Raw genomic sequence first — 16,731 nt, 5'->3', positions numbered from 1 at the left:
CTACTAGGAGGAGGACTCCTCCTGGCGCGCCTATAGGGGCCGGACGGCCTCCTCCCCTTGCTCCTTTATATACGGGGGCAGAGGGGGCACCCCTAGACACAAAAGTTGATCTTCGTGATCGTTCCTTAGCCGTGTGCGGTGCCCCCCTCCACCATATTCCACCTCGGTCATATTGTAGCGGTGCTTAGGCGAAGCCCTACGATAGTAGAACATCAAGATCGTCACCACGCCGTCATGCTGACGGAACTCCTCCCCGACGCTTTGCTGGATCGGAGCCCGGGGATCGTCATCGAGCTGAACGTGTGCTAGAACTCGAAGGTGCCATAGTTTCGGTGCTTGATCGGTCGGGCCGTGAAGACGTACGACTACATCAACCAAACGCTTCCGTTGTCGATCTACAAGGGTACGTAGATCACACTCTCCCCTCTCGTTGCTATGCATCACCATGATCTTGCGTGTGCGTAGGAAAATTTTGAAATTACTACGTTCCCCAACAAAATTTACTATGCATACAGGTCAAAGTTTTTTGCATACCTAGGAAATATATTAGTTAAGCATACCTAGAAAATATATTAGTTAAGCTTCGAACTGATGGATTCATGCAATGCCCTCTCTGCAAGCTCGTAAATCATGAAATGACTGTTTTGGACCATTAATCTTCTCCTCTAGCAAGCACCTGGGTAAAGATACTAAATCAAATACACACAAAAGTGACAACGAAATGCAGATTCTGTAGCACAAACTGAAGTTACAACAAATGAGATGTCCATTTTGCATCATGCTTTTATATCGATATTTATTGCATTATGGGATGTTATTACACATTATGTCACAATACTTATGCCTATTCTCCCTTATTTTACAAGGTTTACATAAAGAGGGAGAATGTCGGCAGCTGGGATTCTGGGCTGGAAAAGGAGCAAATATTAAAGACGTATTATGCACATCTCCAAAAGTCCTGAAACTTCACGGAAGACGTTTTCAGAATATATAAAAAATACTCAGCGGAAGAAGTTCACCAGGGGGGCCACACCCTGCCCACGAGGGTGGGGGGCATGCCCTACCCCCCTGGGTGCGCCCCCTACCTCATGGGCCTCCTGGAGGCCCTTCGGTGGCCATCTTCTGCTATATGAAGTCTTTCGATGGGAAAAAATATTATAATCCATCTTCTCGGACGAAACTCCGCCGCCACGAGGCGGAACCTTGCCGGAACCAATCTAGGGCTCCGGCGGAGCTGTTCTGCCGGGGAAACTTCCCTCCGGGAGGGGGAAATCATCGCCATCGTCATCACCAACGCTCCTCTCATCGGGAGAGGGAAATCTCCATCAACATCTTCATCAGCACCATCTCCTCTCAAAACTCTAGTTCATCTCTTGAATCCAATTCTTGCCTCCAAGTCCGGGATCACTACTAGTAGGTTGCTAGTAGTGTTAATTACTCCTTGTAGTTGATGCTAGTTGGTTTATTTGGTGGAAGATCATATGTTCAGATCCTATATGCATATTAATACCCCTCTGATTATGAACATGTTTATGCTTTGTGAGTAGTTACGTTTGTTCCTGAGGACATGGGAGAACTTGCTATTAGTAGTCATGTGAATTTGGTATTCATTCGATATTTTGATGAGATGTATGTTGTCTCTCCTCTAGTGGTGTTATGTGAACGTCGACTACATGACACTTCACCATTATTTGGGCCTAGAGGAAGGCATTGGGAAGTAATAAGTAGATGATGGGTTGCTAGAGTGACAAAAGCTTAAACCCTAGTTTATGCGTTGCTTCGTAAGGGGCTGTTTTGGATCCATATGTTTCATGCTATGGTTAGGTTTACCTTAATACTTTTGTTGTAGTTGTGGATGCTTGCAATAGAGGTTAATCATAAGTGGGATGCTTGTCCAAGTAAGGACAGTACCCAAGCACCGGTCCACCCACGTACCAAATTATCAAAGTACCGAACGTGAATCATATGAACATGATGAAAACTAGCTTGATGATAATTCCTATGTGTCCTCAGGAGCGCTTTTCTCTATATAAGAGTTTGTCCAGGCTTGTCCTTTGCTACAAAAAGGATAGGGCCACCTTGCTGCACTTTATTTACTTTTGTTACTTGTTGCTCGTTACAAATTATCCTATCACAAAACTATCTGTTACCACTTATTTCAGTACTTGCAGAGAATACCTTGCTGGAAACCGCTTATCATTTCCTTCTGCTCCTCGTTGGGTTCGACACTCTTACTTATTGAAAGGACTACGATAGATCCCCTATACTTGTGGGTCATCAAGACTCTTTTCTGGCGCCGTTGCCGGGGAGTGAAGCGCCTTTGGTAGGTGGAATTTGGTAAGGAAAAATTTATATAGTGTGCTGAAATTTACCGTCACTTGTTACTATGGAAAGTAATCCTCTGAGGGGCTTGTTCGGGGTATATTAACCCCGACCAGTAGAGCAAAGAGTTGCTCCTCAACTTAATGAACCTACTGAAAATGAAAATGTCTTCTTTGAAATTCCTTTGGGTATGATAGAAAAACTGCTAGCTAATCCTTTTGTAGGAGATGGAACAAAGCATCCTGATGAGCATCTAATATATGTGGATGAAGTTTGTGGATTATTTAAGCTTGCAGGTGTACCCGGAGATGTGGTTAAGAAGAAGATCTTCCCTTTATCTTTGAAGGGAGATGCATCGACATGGTATAGGCTATGTGATGATATGGGGTCATGGAACTACAAACGATTGAAATTGGAATTTCATCAGAAGTTTTATCCTATGCATCTTGTTCATCGTGATCGCAATTATATATATAATTTTTGGCCTCGCGAAGGAGAAAGCATCGCTCAAGCTTGGGGGAGGCTTAAATCAATGTTATATTCATGCCCCAATCATGAGCCCTCAAGAGAAATGATTATTCAAAAATTTTATGCTCGTCTTTCTGATAGCAATCGCACCATGCTTGATACTTCTTGTGCTGGCTCTTTTATGATGAAGACTATTGAATTCAAATGGGATTTATTGGAAAGAATTAAACGCAACTCTGAAGATTGGGACCTCGACAAAGGTAAGGAGTCAGGTATGACACCTAGGTTTGATTGAGTTAAATCTTTTATGGATATCGATGTTTTCCGTAAATTTAGCACTAAATATGGACTTGACTCTGAGATAGTAGTTTCTTTCTGTGAATCTTTTGCTACTCATGTTGATCTCCCGAAGGAGAAGTGGTTTAAATATCATCCTCCCATAGAAGTGAAAGTAGCTGCACCTATTAAAGTTGAAGAAAAGATTGTCACTTATAATGATCCAATTGTTCATACTTCTTATGTTGAGAAACCACCTTTCCCTGTCAGGATAAAGGATCATGCTAGAGATTCAACGGTGGTTCGTAAAAGCAATATTAAAACTTATACACCTCGTGAGCAAATTAAAGTTGAAACTAATACTGCTATTGTTAAAGATCTCTTGTCTGATAATATTGATGGACATGTTATTTATTTATGTGATGAAACTGCTAGAATTGCTAAACCTTGTGCTAAAGATAAACCTAGACCTGTGGTAGGCATGCCTGTTATTTCTGTTAAAATATGAGATCATTGTTATCATGGCTTATGTGATATGGGTGCCAGTGCTAGTGCAATACCTATTAGCCTATATAGAGAAATCATGCATGATATTGCACCTGTTGAGTTAGAAGATATTGATGTCACAATTAAACTTGCCAATAGAGATACTATTTCACCAATGGGAATTGTTAGAGATGTTGAAGTCTTGTGTGGGAAAACTAAATATCCTGCTGATTTTCTTGTTCTTGGTTCCCCACAAGATAGCTTTTGTCCCATTATATCTGGTAGACCCTTCCTGAACACTGTTAATGCTACCATAGATTGCAAAAGGGATGTTGTTACTATCGGTTTAGATGATATGACTCATGAATTTAATTTCTCTAAATTTAGTAGACAACACCGTGAAGCAGAATTACCTAGTAAGGATGAAATTATTGGTCTTGCTTCTATTGTCGTACCTCCTAGTGATCCTTTAGAACAATATTTGCTAGACCATGAAAATGACATGTTTATGAATGAAAGAAGGGAAATACATGAAGTATTCTTTAAACAGGAACCTATTCTGAAACACAATTTGTCTGTTGAAATCCTAGGGGATCCTCCTCCACCCAAGGGTGATCCCGTGTTTGAGCTTAAACCATTGCCCGATACTCTTAAATATGCTTATCTTGATGAGAAAAAGATATATCATGTTATTATTAGTGCTAACCTTTCAGAGCATGAGGAAGAGAGATTATTGAAAACTCTGAAGAAGAACCGTGCTGCTATTAGGTATACCCTTGATGATCTTAAGGGCATTAGTCCCACTCTATGTCAACATAAAATAAATTTGGAAGAAGATGCTAAACCAGTTCGTGATCATCAACGATGGCTGAATCCTAAAATGAAAGAAGTGGTAAGAAAGGAAATACTAAAGCTCCTTGAGGCAGGTATAATCTATCCCTTTGCTGATAGTCAGTGGGTAAGTCCTGTCCATTGTGTCCTCAAGAAGGGAGGTATTACTGTCGTTCCTAATGATAAAGATGAATTGATTCCTCAAAGAATTATTACAGGTTATAGGATGGTAATTGATTTCCGCAAATTAAATAAGGCCACTAAAAAGGATCATTACCCCTTAGCTTTTATCGATCAAATGCTAGAAAGATTATGCAAACATACACATTTTTGCTTTCTAGATGGTTATTCTGGTTTCTCTCAAATACCTGTGTCAGCCAAAGATCAATCGAAGACTACTTTTACTTGCACTTTTGGTACTTTTGCTTATAGACGTATGCCTTTTGGTTTATGTAATGCACCTGCTATCTTTCAAAGATGCATGATGGCTATATTCTGTGACTTTTGTGAAAAGATTTGTGAGGTTTTCATGGACTCTTTCTCCGTCTATGGATCTTCTTTTGATGATCGCTTGAGCAACCTTGATCGAGTTTTGTAGAGATGTGAAGAAACTAATCTTGTCTTGAATTCATAAAAGTGCCACTTTATGGTTAATGAAGGTATTCTCTTGGGGCACAAAGTTTCTGAAAGAGGTATTGAGGTTGATAAAGCCAAGGTTGATGCTATTGAGAAGATGCCATGTCCCAAGGACATCAAAGGTATAAGAAGTTTCCTTGGTCACGCCGGATTTTATAGGAGGTTCATTAAGGACTTCTCAAAAATTTCACGGCCTCTGACTAATTTATTACAAAAAGATATACCATTTGTCTTTGATGATGATTATGTAGAAGCATTTGAAATACTTAAGAAAGCATTGATCTCTGCACCTATTGTTCAGCCACCTGACTGGAATTTACCCTTTGAAATTATGTGTGATGCTAGTGATTATGTTGTAGGTGCTATTCTAGGACAACAAGTTGATAAGGAATTAAATGTTATTCAATATGCTAGTAAAACCCTAGACAATGCTCAAAGAAATTATGCTACTACTGAAAAAGAATTCTTAGCAGTTGTATTTGCTTGTGATAAGTTCAGACCTTATATTGTTGATTCTAAAGTAACTATTCACACTGATCATGCTGCTATTAAATATCTCATGGAAAAGAAAGATGCTAAACCTAGACTTATTAGATGGGTTCTCTTGCTACAAGAATTTGACTTACATATCGTTGATAGAAAGGGAGCTGAGAACCCCGTTGCAGACAACTTGTCTAGGTTAGAAAATGTGCTTGATGACCCACTTCCTATTGATGATAGCTTTCCTGATGAGCAATTAAATGTCATAAATGCTTCTCATACTGCTCCATGGTATGCTGATTATGCTAATTACATTGTTGCTAAGTTTATACCACCTAGTTTCACATACCAGCAAAAGAAAAAGTTCTTCTATGATTTGAGGCATTACTTTTGGGATGACCCACATCTTTATAAAGAAGGAGTAGATGGTGTTATTAGACGTTGTGTACCTGAGCATGAACAGGAACAGATCCTACGCAAGTGTCACTCCGAAGCTTATGGAGGACACCATGCTGGAGATAGAACTGCACATAAGGTATTGCAATCTTGTTTTTATTGGCCTACTCTCTTCAAGGATACCCGTAAGTTTGTCTTATCTTGTGATGAATGTCAAAGAATTGGTACTATTAGTAGACGTCAAGAAATGCCTATGAACTATTCTCGTTATTGAACCATTTGATGTTTGGGGCTTTGACTATATGGGACCTTTTCCTTCCTCTAATGGATATACACATATTTTAATTGTTGTTGATTACGTTACTAATTGGGTAGAAGCTATTCCAACTAGTAGTGTTGATCATAACACTTCTATTAAAATGCTTAAAGAAGTTATTTTTCCAAGATTTGGAGTCCCTAGATATTTAATGACTGATGGTGGTTCACATTTTATTCATGGTGCTTTCTGTAAAATGCTTGCTAAATATGATATTAATTATAGAATTGCATCTCCTTATCACCCACAGTCTAGTGGTCAAGTAGAATTGAGTAATAGAGAGCTCAAATTAATTTTGCAAAAGACTGTTAATAGATCTAGAAAGAATTGGTCCAAGAAACTTGATGATGCATTATGGGCCTATAGAACTGCATATAAAAATCCTATGGGTATGTCTTCGTATAAAATGGTTTATGGAAAAGCATGTCACTTACCTCTCGAACTAGAACACAAGGCATATTGGGCTATTAAAGATCTCAATTATGATTTTAAACTTGCCGGTGAGAAGAGGTTATTTTATATTAGCTCACTCGATGAATGGAGAACCCAAGCCTACGAAAATGCCAAGTTGTTTAAAGAAAAAGTTAAAAGATGGCATGATAAAAGGATACAAAAGCATGAGTTTAATGTAGGTGATTATGTATTGCTATACAACTCTCGTTTAAGATTTTTTGCAGGAAAACTTCTCTCTAAATGGGAAGGTCCTTACGTTATCAAGGAGGTCTATCGTTCCGGTGCCATAAAAATCAACAACTTCGAAGGCACAAATCCGAAGGTGGTGAACTGTCAAAGAATCAAACATTATATCTCAGGTAATCCCATAAATGCTGAAACCAATGTTATTGAAACCGTAACCCCGGAGGAATACATAAGGGACACTTTCCGGAATGTTTCAGACTCCGGAAAGGAATAGGTATGTGGTACGGTAAGTAAACCGACTCCAAAACAGTTTTTAAGGCAATATTTCTCCGTTTTGAAATATTTAGAAAAATAGAAAAATAAGAAGCAGTCCGGGAAGGACACGAGGGCTCCACGAGGGTGGAGGGCACGCCCTACCCCCTGGGCGCGCCCCCTACCTCGTGGGCACCTCGTGCGCTCTCCGGACTCCGTTTTCGTACACGACACGTATTTTGGTTGGTAAAAATTCATTATATAATCTCCCGGGGGTTTTGACTCCCGTATCACACAATTATCCTCTGTTTGTGTTCCGAGCTGTTTCTGCTGCAGATTAGAGCAAGATGTCTTCGCAAGAGTTAGTCGGGGAGAGTCGGGTGTCTCATCCGGCACCGAGATCAATGACAAACAACAATGTTGACCTCTTTGGGCTAGCAACAGAGGAAGAGATGGAGGCTGAATTGAAGAGGATCAAGAAGTCACTTCCCGCTTCTGAGCTGGATTCACAATGGGAGAACTTCAGAGCTTGGCTATTCCAAATTCGGTTATCCCTTCCAATGCTAGATTTCTTTCTTATGATAATATGAAGAAGAGTGTCACTGGTTCTCCCGCAGCTATGCAGCACCCTTGGGTGCAGGGAGCTTTGGCTGTTACAGGAAAACTCCGAAAGGAAATAATGGACCTCAAGCAGCAAGTCAATAAGCTCGAGGAGGAGAATCGTATCCTGAGGGGCATCATCGCCAAGAATATCACATCACCATCCCCGAGAAGAGAGACATAATCACATGGGTACGGGCACTCCCCTTGGCAACTGCCAAGCTTGGGGGAGTGCCCCGGTATCGTATCACCATCACTTTTATCTTTACCGTCTTTCTTAGTTCGATCCTTTTGGTAATATCTTGATCTCATAGAATAAAAGTCTTAGTATGATCTAGTTGTGAGTTTTGCTTTATAATTCTTCTATGTAATCGAGTCCGTGAGCTATATAATAAAGATTAGTGTTGAGTCAAGGGCTTGATTATTTTGCCATGATCCTAAGGGAATAAAAGAAAAGAGAAAGAAATAAAAAGAAACAAAAAGATCATGTGAGTCTTATGGAGAGTAATGAGCTCACATAGAAAAAGTATGGTGAATAAAAGTTGTTGAGAGTTGACAAGCATAGTTTTGGTCATCATTGCAATTAATAGGAAGTAATAAAGAAAGAGAGGTCTTCACATATAAATACACTATCTTGGACATCTTTTATGATTGTGAGCACTCATTAAAATATGACATGCTAAAGAGTTGACGTTGGACAAGGAAGACAACATAATGGGTTATGTTTTCTTACATCTGAGATAAATTATATTGTCATGGATCATCCAACATGGTTGAGCTTGCCTTTCCCTCTCATGCTAGCCAAATTCATTGCACCAAGTAGACATACTACTTGTGCTTCCAACTACCCTTAAGCCAGTTTTATCATGAGAGTCCACTATACCTACCTATGGATTGAGTAAGATCCTCCAAGTAAGTTGTCATCGGTGCAAGCAATAAAAATTGCTCTCTAAATATGTATGACTTATTAGTGTGGGAGAAAATAAGCTTTATACGATTGTGTGATATGGAAGAAATAAAAGCGACATACTGCATAATAAAGGTCCATATCACAAGTGGCAATATAAAGTGACGTTCTTTCGCATTAAGATTTTGTGCATCCAACCATAAAAGCGCATGACAACCTTTGCTTCCCTCTGCGAAGGGCCTATCTTTTACTTTTATCTCCTACCTTGCATAAGAGTCATGGTGATCTTCACCCTTCCATTTTATATTTTATCTTTTGGCAAGCACAGTATGTTGGAAAGATCCTGCTATATATGGCTAATTGGATGTGAGTTTTCATGAACTATTATTGTTGACATTACCCTTGAGGTAAAACATTGGGAGGCAAAACTATAAGCCCCTATCTTTTTCTGTGTCCGATTAAAACTCCATACCCATAAGTATTGCGTGAGTGTCAGCAATTGTGAAAGACTATATGATAGTTGAGTATGTGGACTTGGTGAAAAGCTCTTATATATTGACTCTTTCCTATGTTATGATAAATTGCAATTGCTCCAATGACTGAGATTATAGTTTGTTAGTTTTCAATGAGGTTTATGATTCATACTTGAAATTGTGATTGAATTGTTACTCTAGCATAAGAAATTATATGACAAGAATTATATAAGTTGTTGTTCTAAGAATGATCATGATGCCATCATGTCCGTATTTTATTTTTATCGACACCTCTATCTCTAAACATGTGGACATATTTTTCGATTTTGGCTTTCTCTTGAGGACAAGCGAGGTCTAAGCTTGGGGGAGTTGATACGTCCATTTTGCATCATGCTTTTATATCGATATTTATTGCATTATGGGTTGTTATTACACATTATGTCACAATACTTATGCCTATTCTCTCTTATTTTATAAGGTTTACATAAAGAGGGAGAATGCTGGCAGCTGAGATTCTGGGCTGGAAAAGGAGCAAATATTAGAGACCTATTCTGCACAGCTCCAAAAGTCCTGAAACTTCACGGAAGACGTTTTCAGAATATATAAAAAATACTCAGCGGAAGAAGTTCACCAGGGGGGCCACACCCTGCCCATGAGGGTGGGGGCGTGCCCTACCCCCTGGGCGCGCCCCCTACCTCGTGGGCCCCCTGGTGGCCCTCCGGTGGCCATCTTCTACTATATGAAGTCTTTCGATGGAAAAAAAATCAGAATTCATCTTCTCGGACGAAACTCCGCCGCCATGAGGCGGAACCAATCAAAGGCTCCGACGAAGCTATTCTGCCGGGGAAACTTCCCTCCGGGAGGGGGAAATCATCGCCATCGTCATCACCAACGCTCCTCTCATCGGGAGAGGGCAATCTCCATCAACATCTTCATTATCACCATCTCCTCTCAAAATCCTAGTTCATCTCTTGTATCCAATTCTTGTCTCAAGTCCGGGATTGGTACTAGTAGGTTGCTAGTAGTGTTAATTACTCCTTGTAGTTGATGCTAGTTGGTTTATTTGGTGGAAGATCATATGTTCAGATCCTATATGCATATTAATACCCCTCTGATTATGAACATGTTTATGCTTTGTGAGTAGTTACGTTTGTTCGTGAGGACATGGGAGAAGTCTTGCTATTAGTAGTCATGTGAATTTGGTATTCGTTCGATATTTTGATGAGATGTATGTTGTCTCTCCTCTAGTGGTGTTATGTGAACGTCGACTACATGACACTTCACCATTATTTAGGCCTAGAGGAAGGCATTGGGAAGTAATAAGTAGATGATGGGTTGCTAGAGTGACATAAGCTTAAACCCTAGTTTATGCATTGCTTCGTAAGGGGCTGATTTGGATCCATATGTTTCATGCTATGGTTAGGTTTACCTTAATACTTTTGTTGTAGTTGCGGATGCTTGCAATAGAGGTTAATCATAAGTGGGATGCTTGTCCAAGTAAGGACAGTACCCAAGCACCGGTCCACCTACATACCAAATTATCAAAGTACCGAACGCGAATCATATGAACGTGATGAAACTAGCTTGACGATAATTCCTATGTGTCCTCGGGAGCGCTTTTCTCTATATAAGAGTTTGTCCAGGCTTGTCTTTTACTACAAAAAGGATTGGGCCACCTTGCTGCACTTTATTTACTTTTGTTACTTGTTGCTCGTTATAAATTATCCTATCACAAAATTATCCGTTACCACTTATTTCAGTACTTGCAGAGAATACCTTGCTGGAAACCGCTTATCATTTCCTTCTGCTCCTCGTTGGGTTCGACACTCTTACTTATCAAAAGGACTACGATAGATCCTCTATACTTGTGGGTCATCAACAAACAATTGTTGCAATAGTAGTTCAAGCACAATGCTTAGTGTGATCGAGAACATTACAGTTCTGTTCTCGTTTAAGCCCAGTCATTTCATTGATGTCAAGGGTCCTCTGAAACATAATTGTTAAATTGAAAACATCAAACTGTAAAACCTCCTGAATATCACCAAAAAAAGAAGTGAATCCCTAGCATTAGATTGCAGGTTTGAGATGGCATTGGCCTAGTAGAGCAATTGCTGCTAGCTGCAACTTGTTTCGTTTGATAATACATTCTGACTTGATGTCCTGTATATCGGTAGGGTTCGATTTGGGCGGATCAAAATGTCGAACACCTTATGTGCAGACGTCACGCTCGTAAGCAGGGACGAGTCGGGCGTGGTGTCGATCTGGGCAAGCTCGTCGCTGATCACTAACTTCCCATGCCCTTCTCCTCTACTTCTCTGGACACTACTGTCACATCCTGGTGTCTTGTGGTCGCAGTCAAGGCCCTCGTTGTGGCGCTACTGTCGGCATCAGCCATCGATGTAGGGGGAGCCATGGAATTTGTACAACAAAGAGGAGGGGAGAGGGGGAAGGGGAGGGATGGGGTGCCATACCACCGTTGACCAGCGTCGTTTGTACATCCACGCCGCTAGCAAGGTTGAGGGCGAGGGTGCTGCCGGCATGGACCTCGTCAAGCTCCTGGCATCCAGTCACCGCTATCGCTCCCATGCTCCCTGCCGCCTCCATGTTTCTCCCAGAGCTTGGTGGTAGGCAGAGGGGCCGCCGCCACCCCTCTCCCTGGGCGCCACCTCCTCCCCCATCAGGTGGCTCTTCCTTGTTTCTTCCACTCCCGGGACGCCAAATCCGCTTCCACTCCCAGGACGCCAGATCCGCGGGCTCGCCACTGTTCAGCCGGAGAAGAACAAGATGGAGTAGATACTAGCGAGGAGGTCGCTCGGCTTGGCCCGGGCGACAGCACAGGAGGAGAAAAGTGAAGGGGGAAGGCGGCGCAGTGGAGACCAGGGAGGAGGGGAACGGGGCTCGAGAAGTGGAGGGACTGGCTGCTTGGAGATGAACGGACTGGGGGCTAGGTTTCCACCGCGCACTACGATCCAGCCCCATGCCTCTCGCTTTCTCACCCAAGACGCACATCGGGCGCACAAATACACTGGGCATGTAGATATTTGAGGCCCACCCGTCATGGACAAGGAGGCAAAACAAATGAGTCACAGAGGACTAACGGCCACGACTTTGACAGCGGCGTAAAAATCCCTATTGCCGCCACTGTTCAGCCGGAGAAGAACAAGATAGAGTAGATGCTGGCCAGGAGGTCGCTCACTTTGGCCCGGGCGAGAGCACAGGAGGAGAAAAGTGAAGGGGAGGAGGCGGCGCAGTGGAGACCAGGGAGGAGGGGAACGGGGCTCGAGAAGTGGAGGGATTGGCTGCTTGGAGACGAACGGACAGGGAGCTAGGTTTTCACCACGCACTACGATCCAGCCCCATGCCTCTCGCTTTCTCACCCAGGACGCACACGGGATGCACCAATACACTGGGCCCGTAGATATTTGAGGCCCACCCGTCATGGACAAGGAAGCAAAACAAATGAGTCACAGAGGACTAACGGCCACGACTTTGACAGCAGCGTAAAAATCCCTGTTGCTGTGAAATCATGCGGCCACAAAGCGCCGCGAATGCCGCTGGAATTGCGGGTACTCTAGCAGGCTTTATATGTTAGATGTGCATATGGGTTCCTATTTCCTTGTTGCCTGATGCTTTCTCATTCATATGCTCTGAGCTGAACTAGCTTTTATGTCGAGAGATGGACATGCGTACGCACAGACGGGGCGCCGTGTCCGATCCCGTTGTTGCGCACACGTGTGAACATGTCACAGCAAAATCAAACCCGAGCACACCAACTATCGTTCATTGTTGTAAATACAGTGCGTTTGTTTCCGGCAATGAAAGTTACTGTTCGGAGACGTGCAGATGGGGATAGCCAGCCAAACTCCTCGTCCTTTCCAAGCAGTTGGTTGGACTTGCACCCCGTCCCAAACCTAGAGACCACATTGCCAACTTACATTATCTTGAACCACATTAAAAAGATAAATAGAGTGATGCGCTCCTACTGAGGCGTCTCCATTTTTTTTTTAGAGAACATCGGCCTTTATTGATCAAGCAACAAATTTACAAAGAGTCTCCCGGATACACTCCGGAGCAAAATGAAAAATATAAAGACTAAAAGAGTTTAAACTTGATCTAGCTAAAACATGAGCTAAGATATTGAAGTGCCGACGAACATGCAAGAAAGAGGCATCAGGAAGATCACTTGCCACCACCTTGATATCATTCACAATGAAGCCAACAGCAGAACGGTCCCTGGCCGAAGAAGCCAACCGTTGCACCACGGAGAGGTAGTCTGTTTTGAAGACCAGATCAGCAAAGCCTTCATCTCGTGCAAACTTGACCGCGCGGCGAAGCGCCAAGGCATCACAACACCCACTCCAACTTTATTCAGATCTTCGGAAATAGCAGCATCAGAGAACACAACCAGCTTACCAACCGGCGGTGGAGACCAGAGAGGATTCGACAAAGAGGTCTCACGCCTGTGATCAGGTACATGTTTGTACAAGTGTTGGAAGATCAACTCAATATAGGCCTGGGTCCTAGCAGCAGTGCGCTTCGGGTGTGGGGCTTCCGGTTCATTTCTCGCAGTGTTGCGAGCCTCCCAAATATGCCAAATTGTCACCGTCATGACTGTTGCTTCCCGATCAAAGCATCGGGATAGATAATCGAATAGCCACTGCTTAGGTGATGCGAAGGACGACCGGCATAGTTTGATCTCAAAAGTCTCCTTGACCGACTCCCAAACTGCACAAGCGTGAGGACAGAATAGTAGAGCGTGTTCCACACTCTCCGGCCCGCCACAGAAGAAGCAATCAGTCCAAGTCAGGACATGGCGATGGCGCAGCTGCTCGCCGGAGGGAAGACAATCATGAGCCAAACGCCATAGCACAATTTTCATTTTATTGGGAGCCTTGACTTTCCACAGTGCTTTCCATAACTTTTCCTCCTCTGGCCAATTCGAGCTCTGGCCCAGACCGTTGCCACTGCGAGCCATTGAGAAACGTCTTGTTCTTGCCAGGTTGTAAGCAGACCGGGCAGAATACACCCCATATCGAGTGAATGGCCATCGGGCATAATCTGGACTCCCTATCTTGTGAATTGGAATATGCAGGATCTCATCAGCCAGTCTTTCAGAGAAGAAAGCCCTCACTGTTCCTTCATCCCAGCATCCGTTCTCTTCATCGACAAGACAATGGACCGTGGGCCATCGCCGGAATGGGTGAAATAGTGTGCAGCATTGTCGGCGGAGTAGACGGTATCCAATGATCAGACATAATATGGATGCTTCTTCCATTACCAACACCCCACTGTACCCCTTGTTTCAACAGCTCTCGGCCATGAAGGATAGCACGCCAAGTCGCCGATGCAGTCCTAGGTTAATTCGGTGTTGTAATGAACGCTATGCTTGGTTAATTCGGTGTTGTAATGGAAAAATACCATGGTGCACCCGGATGTCAGCGCAACCTATAGCACAACATAATTTAGTAATTACAAAAAAATAATTTAAAATCAAATATGATCAAGTTGGACATTCGTATAAAAAGATTCGTCAAGGAATAACTTTTATAGTATTCTGGATGATAAAAAGTTCAAAACGCTATATACAAGTATTGTTCACGCTATTTTGTCCTCAATGTTTTTTTCCTGAAGTCAACAACAATCATTCCTTGACAAAACTTTTATATGAAACACAATATATTTAATCTTGCACATATACAATGCGTTGGCGCTTGAGAGCCATAAGTTCACACAACTCGCCAAGTCGCTGGTGAGAACGAGAAGAGGTGCGCACGAATTGAGTGTAGCTCAGATGGTTAGATTTTTTATGGTGAAATCATCCCATTAGAAGTCTTAAATGGTTGCATTTTTCAAAATTCATCTTGAGCATTTCGATGATGTGCATTCAATGGGAGGGGATGTTCCTATTGATTATGGAGACGTCGGCGGCGACTTCGTCAATCTTAAGATGATGCGCCGGTTCAGTCTCTCGGAGATACTCATAAAGATAGAATGTGCATGTGTATATCGTTTCAGATTCTATATCGTATTAAAAAAAGACAAGGTGCGTGCCTCACAATCCCTGATCCCGCTAGACCGCTTGCCCCGAAAAAAGGGGATCTCATACACAGGCGGAAGGAGGCGAAACGTGGCTTCACTTTGCGAGCCGCCAGCGCCGCCACTGGTTCCCTCTCCCTCCGTCGGCCGCTCCGGCGGCAGGAGGGAGGGGAAACCTCGGATCTATGTGTGGGGTTGGTTTACAATAGGGTTAGGGGTGTGGGAGACGTTACCAAGACCATTGCTGCAGCGCCATGTCTGAATAAGTTTTCTCGGGCTCTGTTCGCAGTCAGATGGAACTCTTGCCTTCCTCTAGGAGCCAGCGGGGTGGGGGATCCCCGGATCTCGTCGAGGTCGTGGGCTATGGTGTCTGGAGGTCGGTCGGCATTGGCCGGTTGGATCCTCGGATGAAAGGTGGTTGTGTGAAGATGGAGATTCTTTTTCCTCCTCATTGGTATGATTTTCTGCTGTTTTCTCCCTATTTCTTTGTGCCGCTACTGGAGGGATGTACTACCTTGGCCGGGCGGTTGGCCCGGCCACGGCGTCGGAATCGGATCCTACTTCTCTTCTATCTAGAAGAGGCGTATGTAGCGGTACTCAAGTCCATAGATGACGAAGGCTGGTGCAGGCGTGTTGGACGCACATGTGTGTCCTTGAGGCTGTTTGGTTTGGTGCCTTAGCTGCCCTGTCAAAATATGGGTCGTTGACCAGGCTTTGAGGGGGCGTTTGGATCGACTCCAAAATATTGGCACGCCAACCCGTCTCGCCCCCTCCGGCTTGTTTTGCGCCAAATTGTTGTCGAAAACGCGGGTGCCAAAATTGTCTGTCTATTTTCTGGCAAGCTAACTGCGCCCACGTTTTGGCAGGCAAGCGAGGGAATGAACGAAACAACCCCCTTGTCTTTTTGGTTTTTGGTGCTGAAACGAAGAAAAGAGGGAACAGTGTGGCGGCAATTATGTCATGATTGAAGATGATGACCTGTTCGGGGCTAATTGCAGATTCTTATGTTGCAGAAGTCTTTTCACAAGATTAAGGAATGATGATACAGAGCTTTGAAGATATTCATGTTTTACCGGTTGTTTTAAGGTGCTCTTTGTTTTTCCTGGTTCTTTGTGTATGTGTTAAGTGCTGGTATGGGACAAAGACTTTGTATTATTTTGTAATTTTTAAAGGCTTATTTCGTGATTTGAATACAAGTATACTTAAAAAAAATTCCCTGATCCCACTGGATGTTACCGGGGCCCACGCGCGGCTTCCTCGGAAGCGGCTCCCCTGACGTATGGCACCTGCCGTTGTGGCACTGCCATATGGGCCTGTTTCCTGATGGGCTCACCTGTCGGTGATGGAACGGCACCCTGCCGAACGGTAGAGGATCCCCGTCCGGCTTCCTCTCTCGCCGGGTCGGCCTCTCGGCTGTCGAACGACACCGAATACCGATTGCGCCGACCCGGCATTGGTGGGCCCTCTATCCCATGGCTTATTCCGGGTTGGCTGGCTCACAGCTTGCATTTGGCAGCAGCGGCCGCGGTCTCTGACTAGTGGGACCCTGTTTTGGTGCTAACAACACGAATCTATCGGCTGACGGCTGTCCATATTATACTCCCTCCATTCCA

This window comes from Triticum dicoccoides, chromosome 4A (genome assembly GCF_002162155.2).
Source record: "Triticum dicoccoides isolate Atlit2015 ecotype Zavitan chromosome 4A, WEW_v2.0, whole genome shotgun sequence".
Lineage (NCBI taxonomy): Eukaryota > Viridiplantae > Streptophyta > Magnoliopsida > Poales > Poaceae > Triticum > Triticum dicoccoides.
This window is presented reverse-complemented; position numbering follows the sequence as displayed.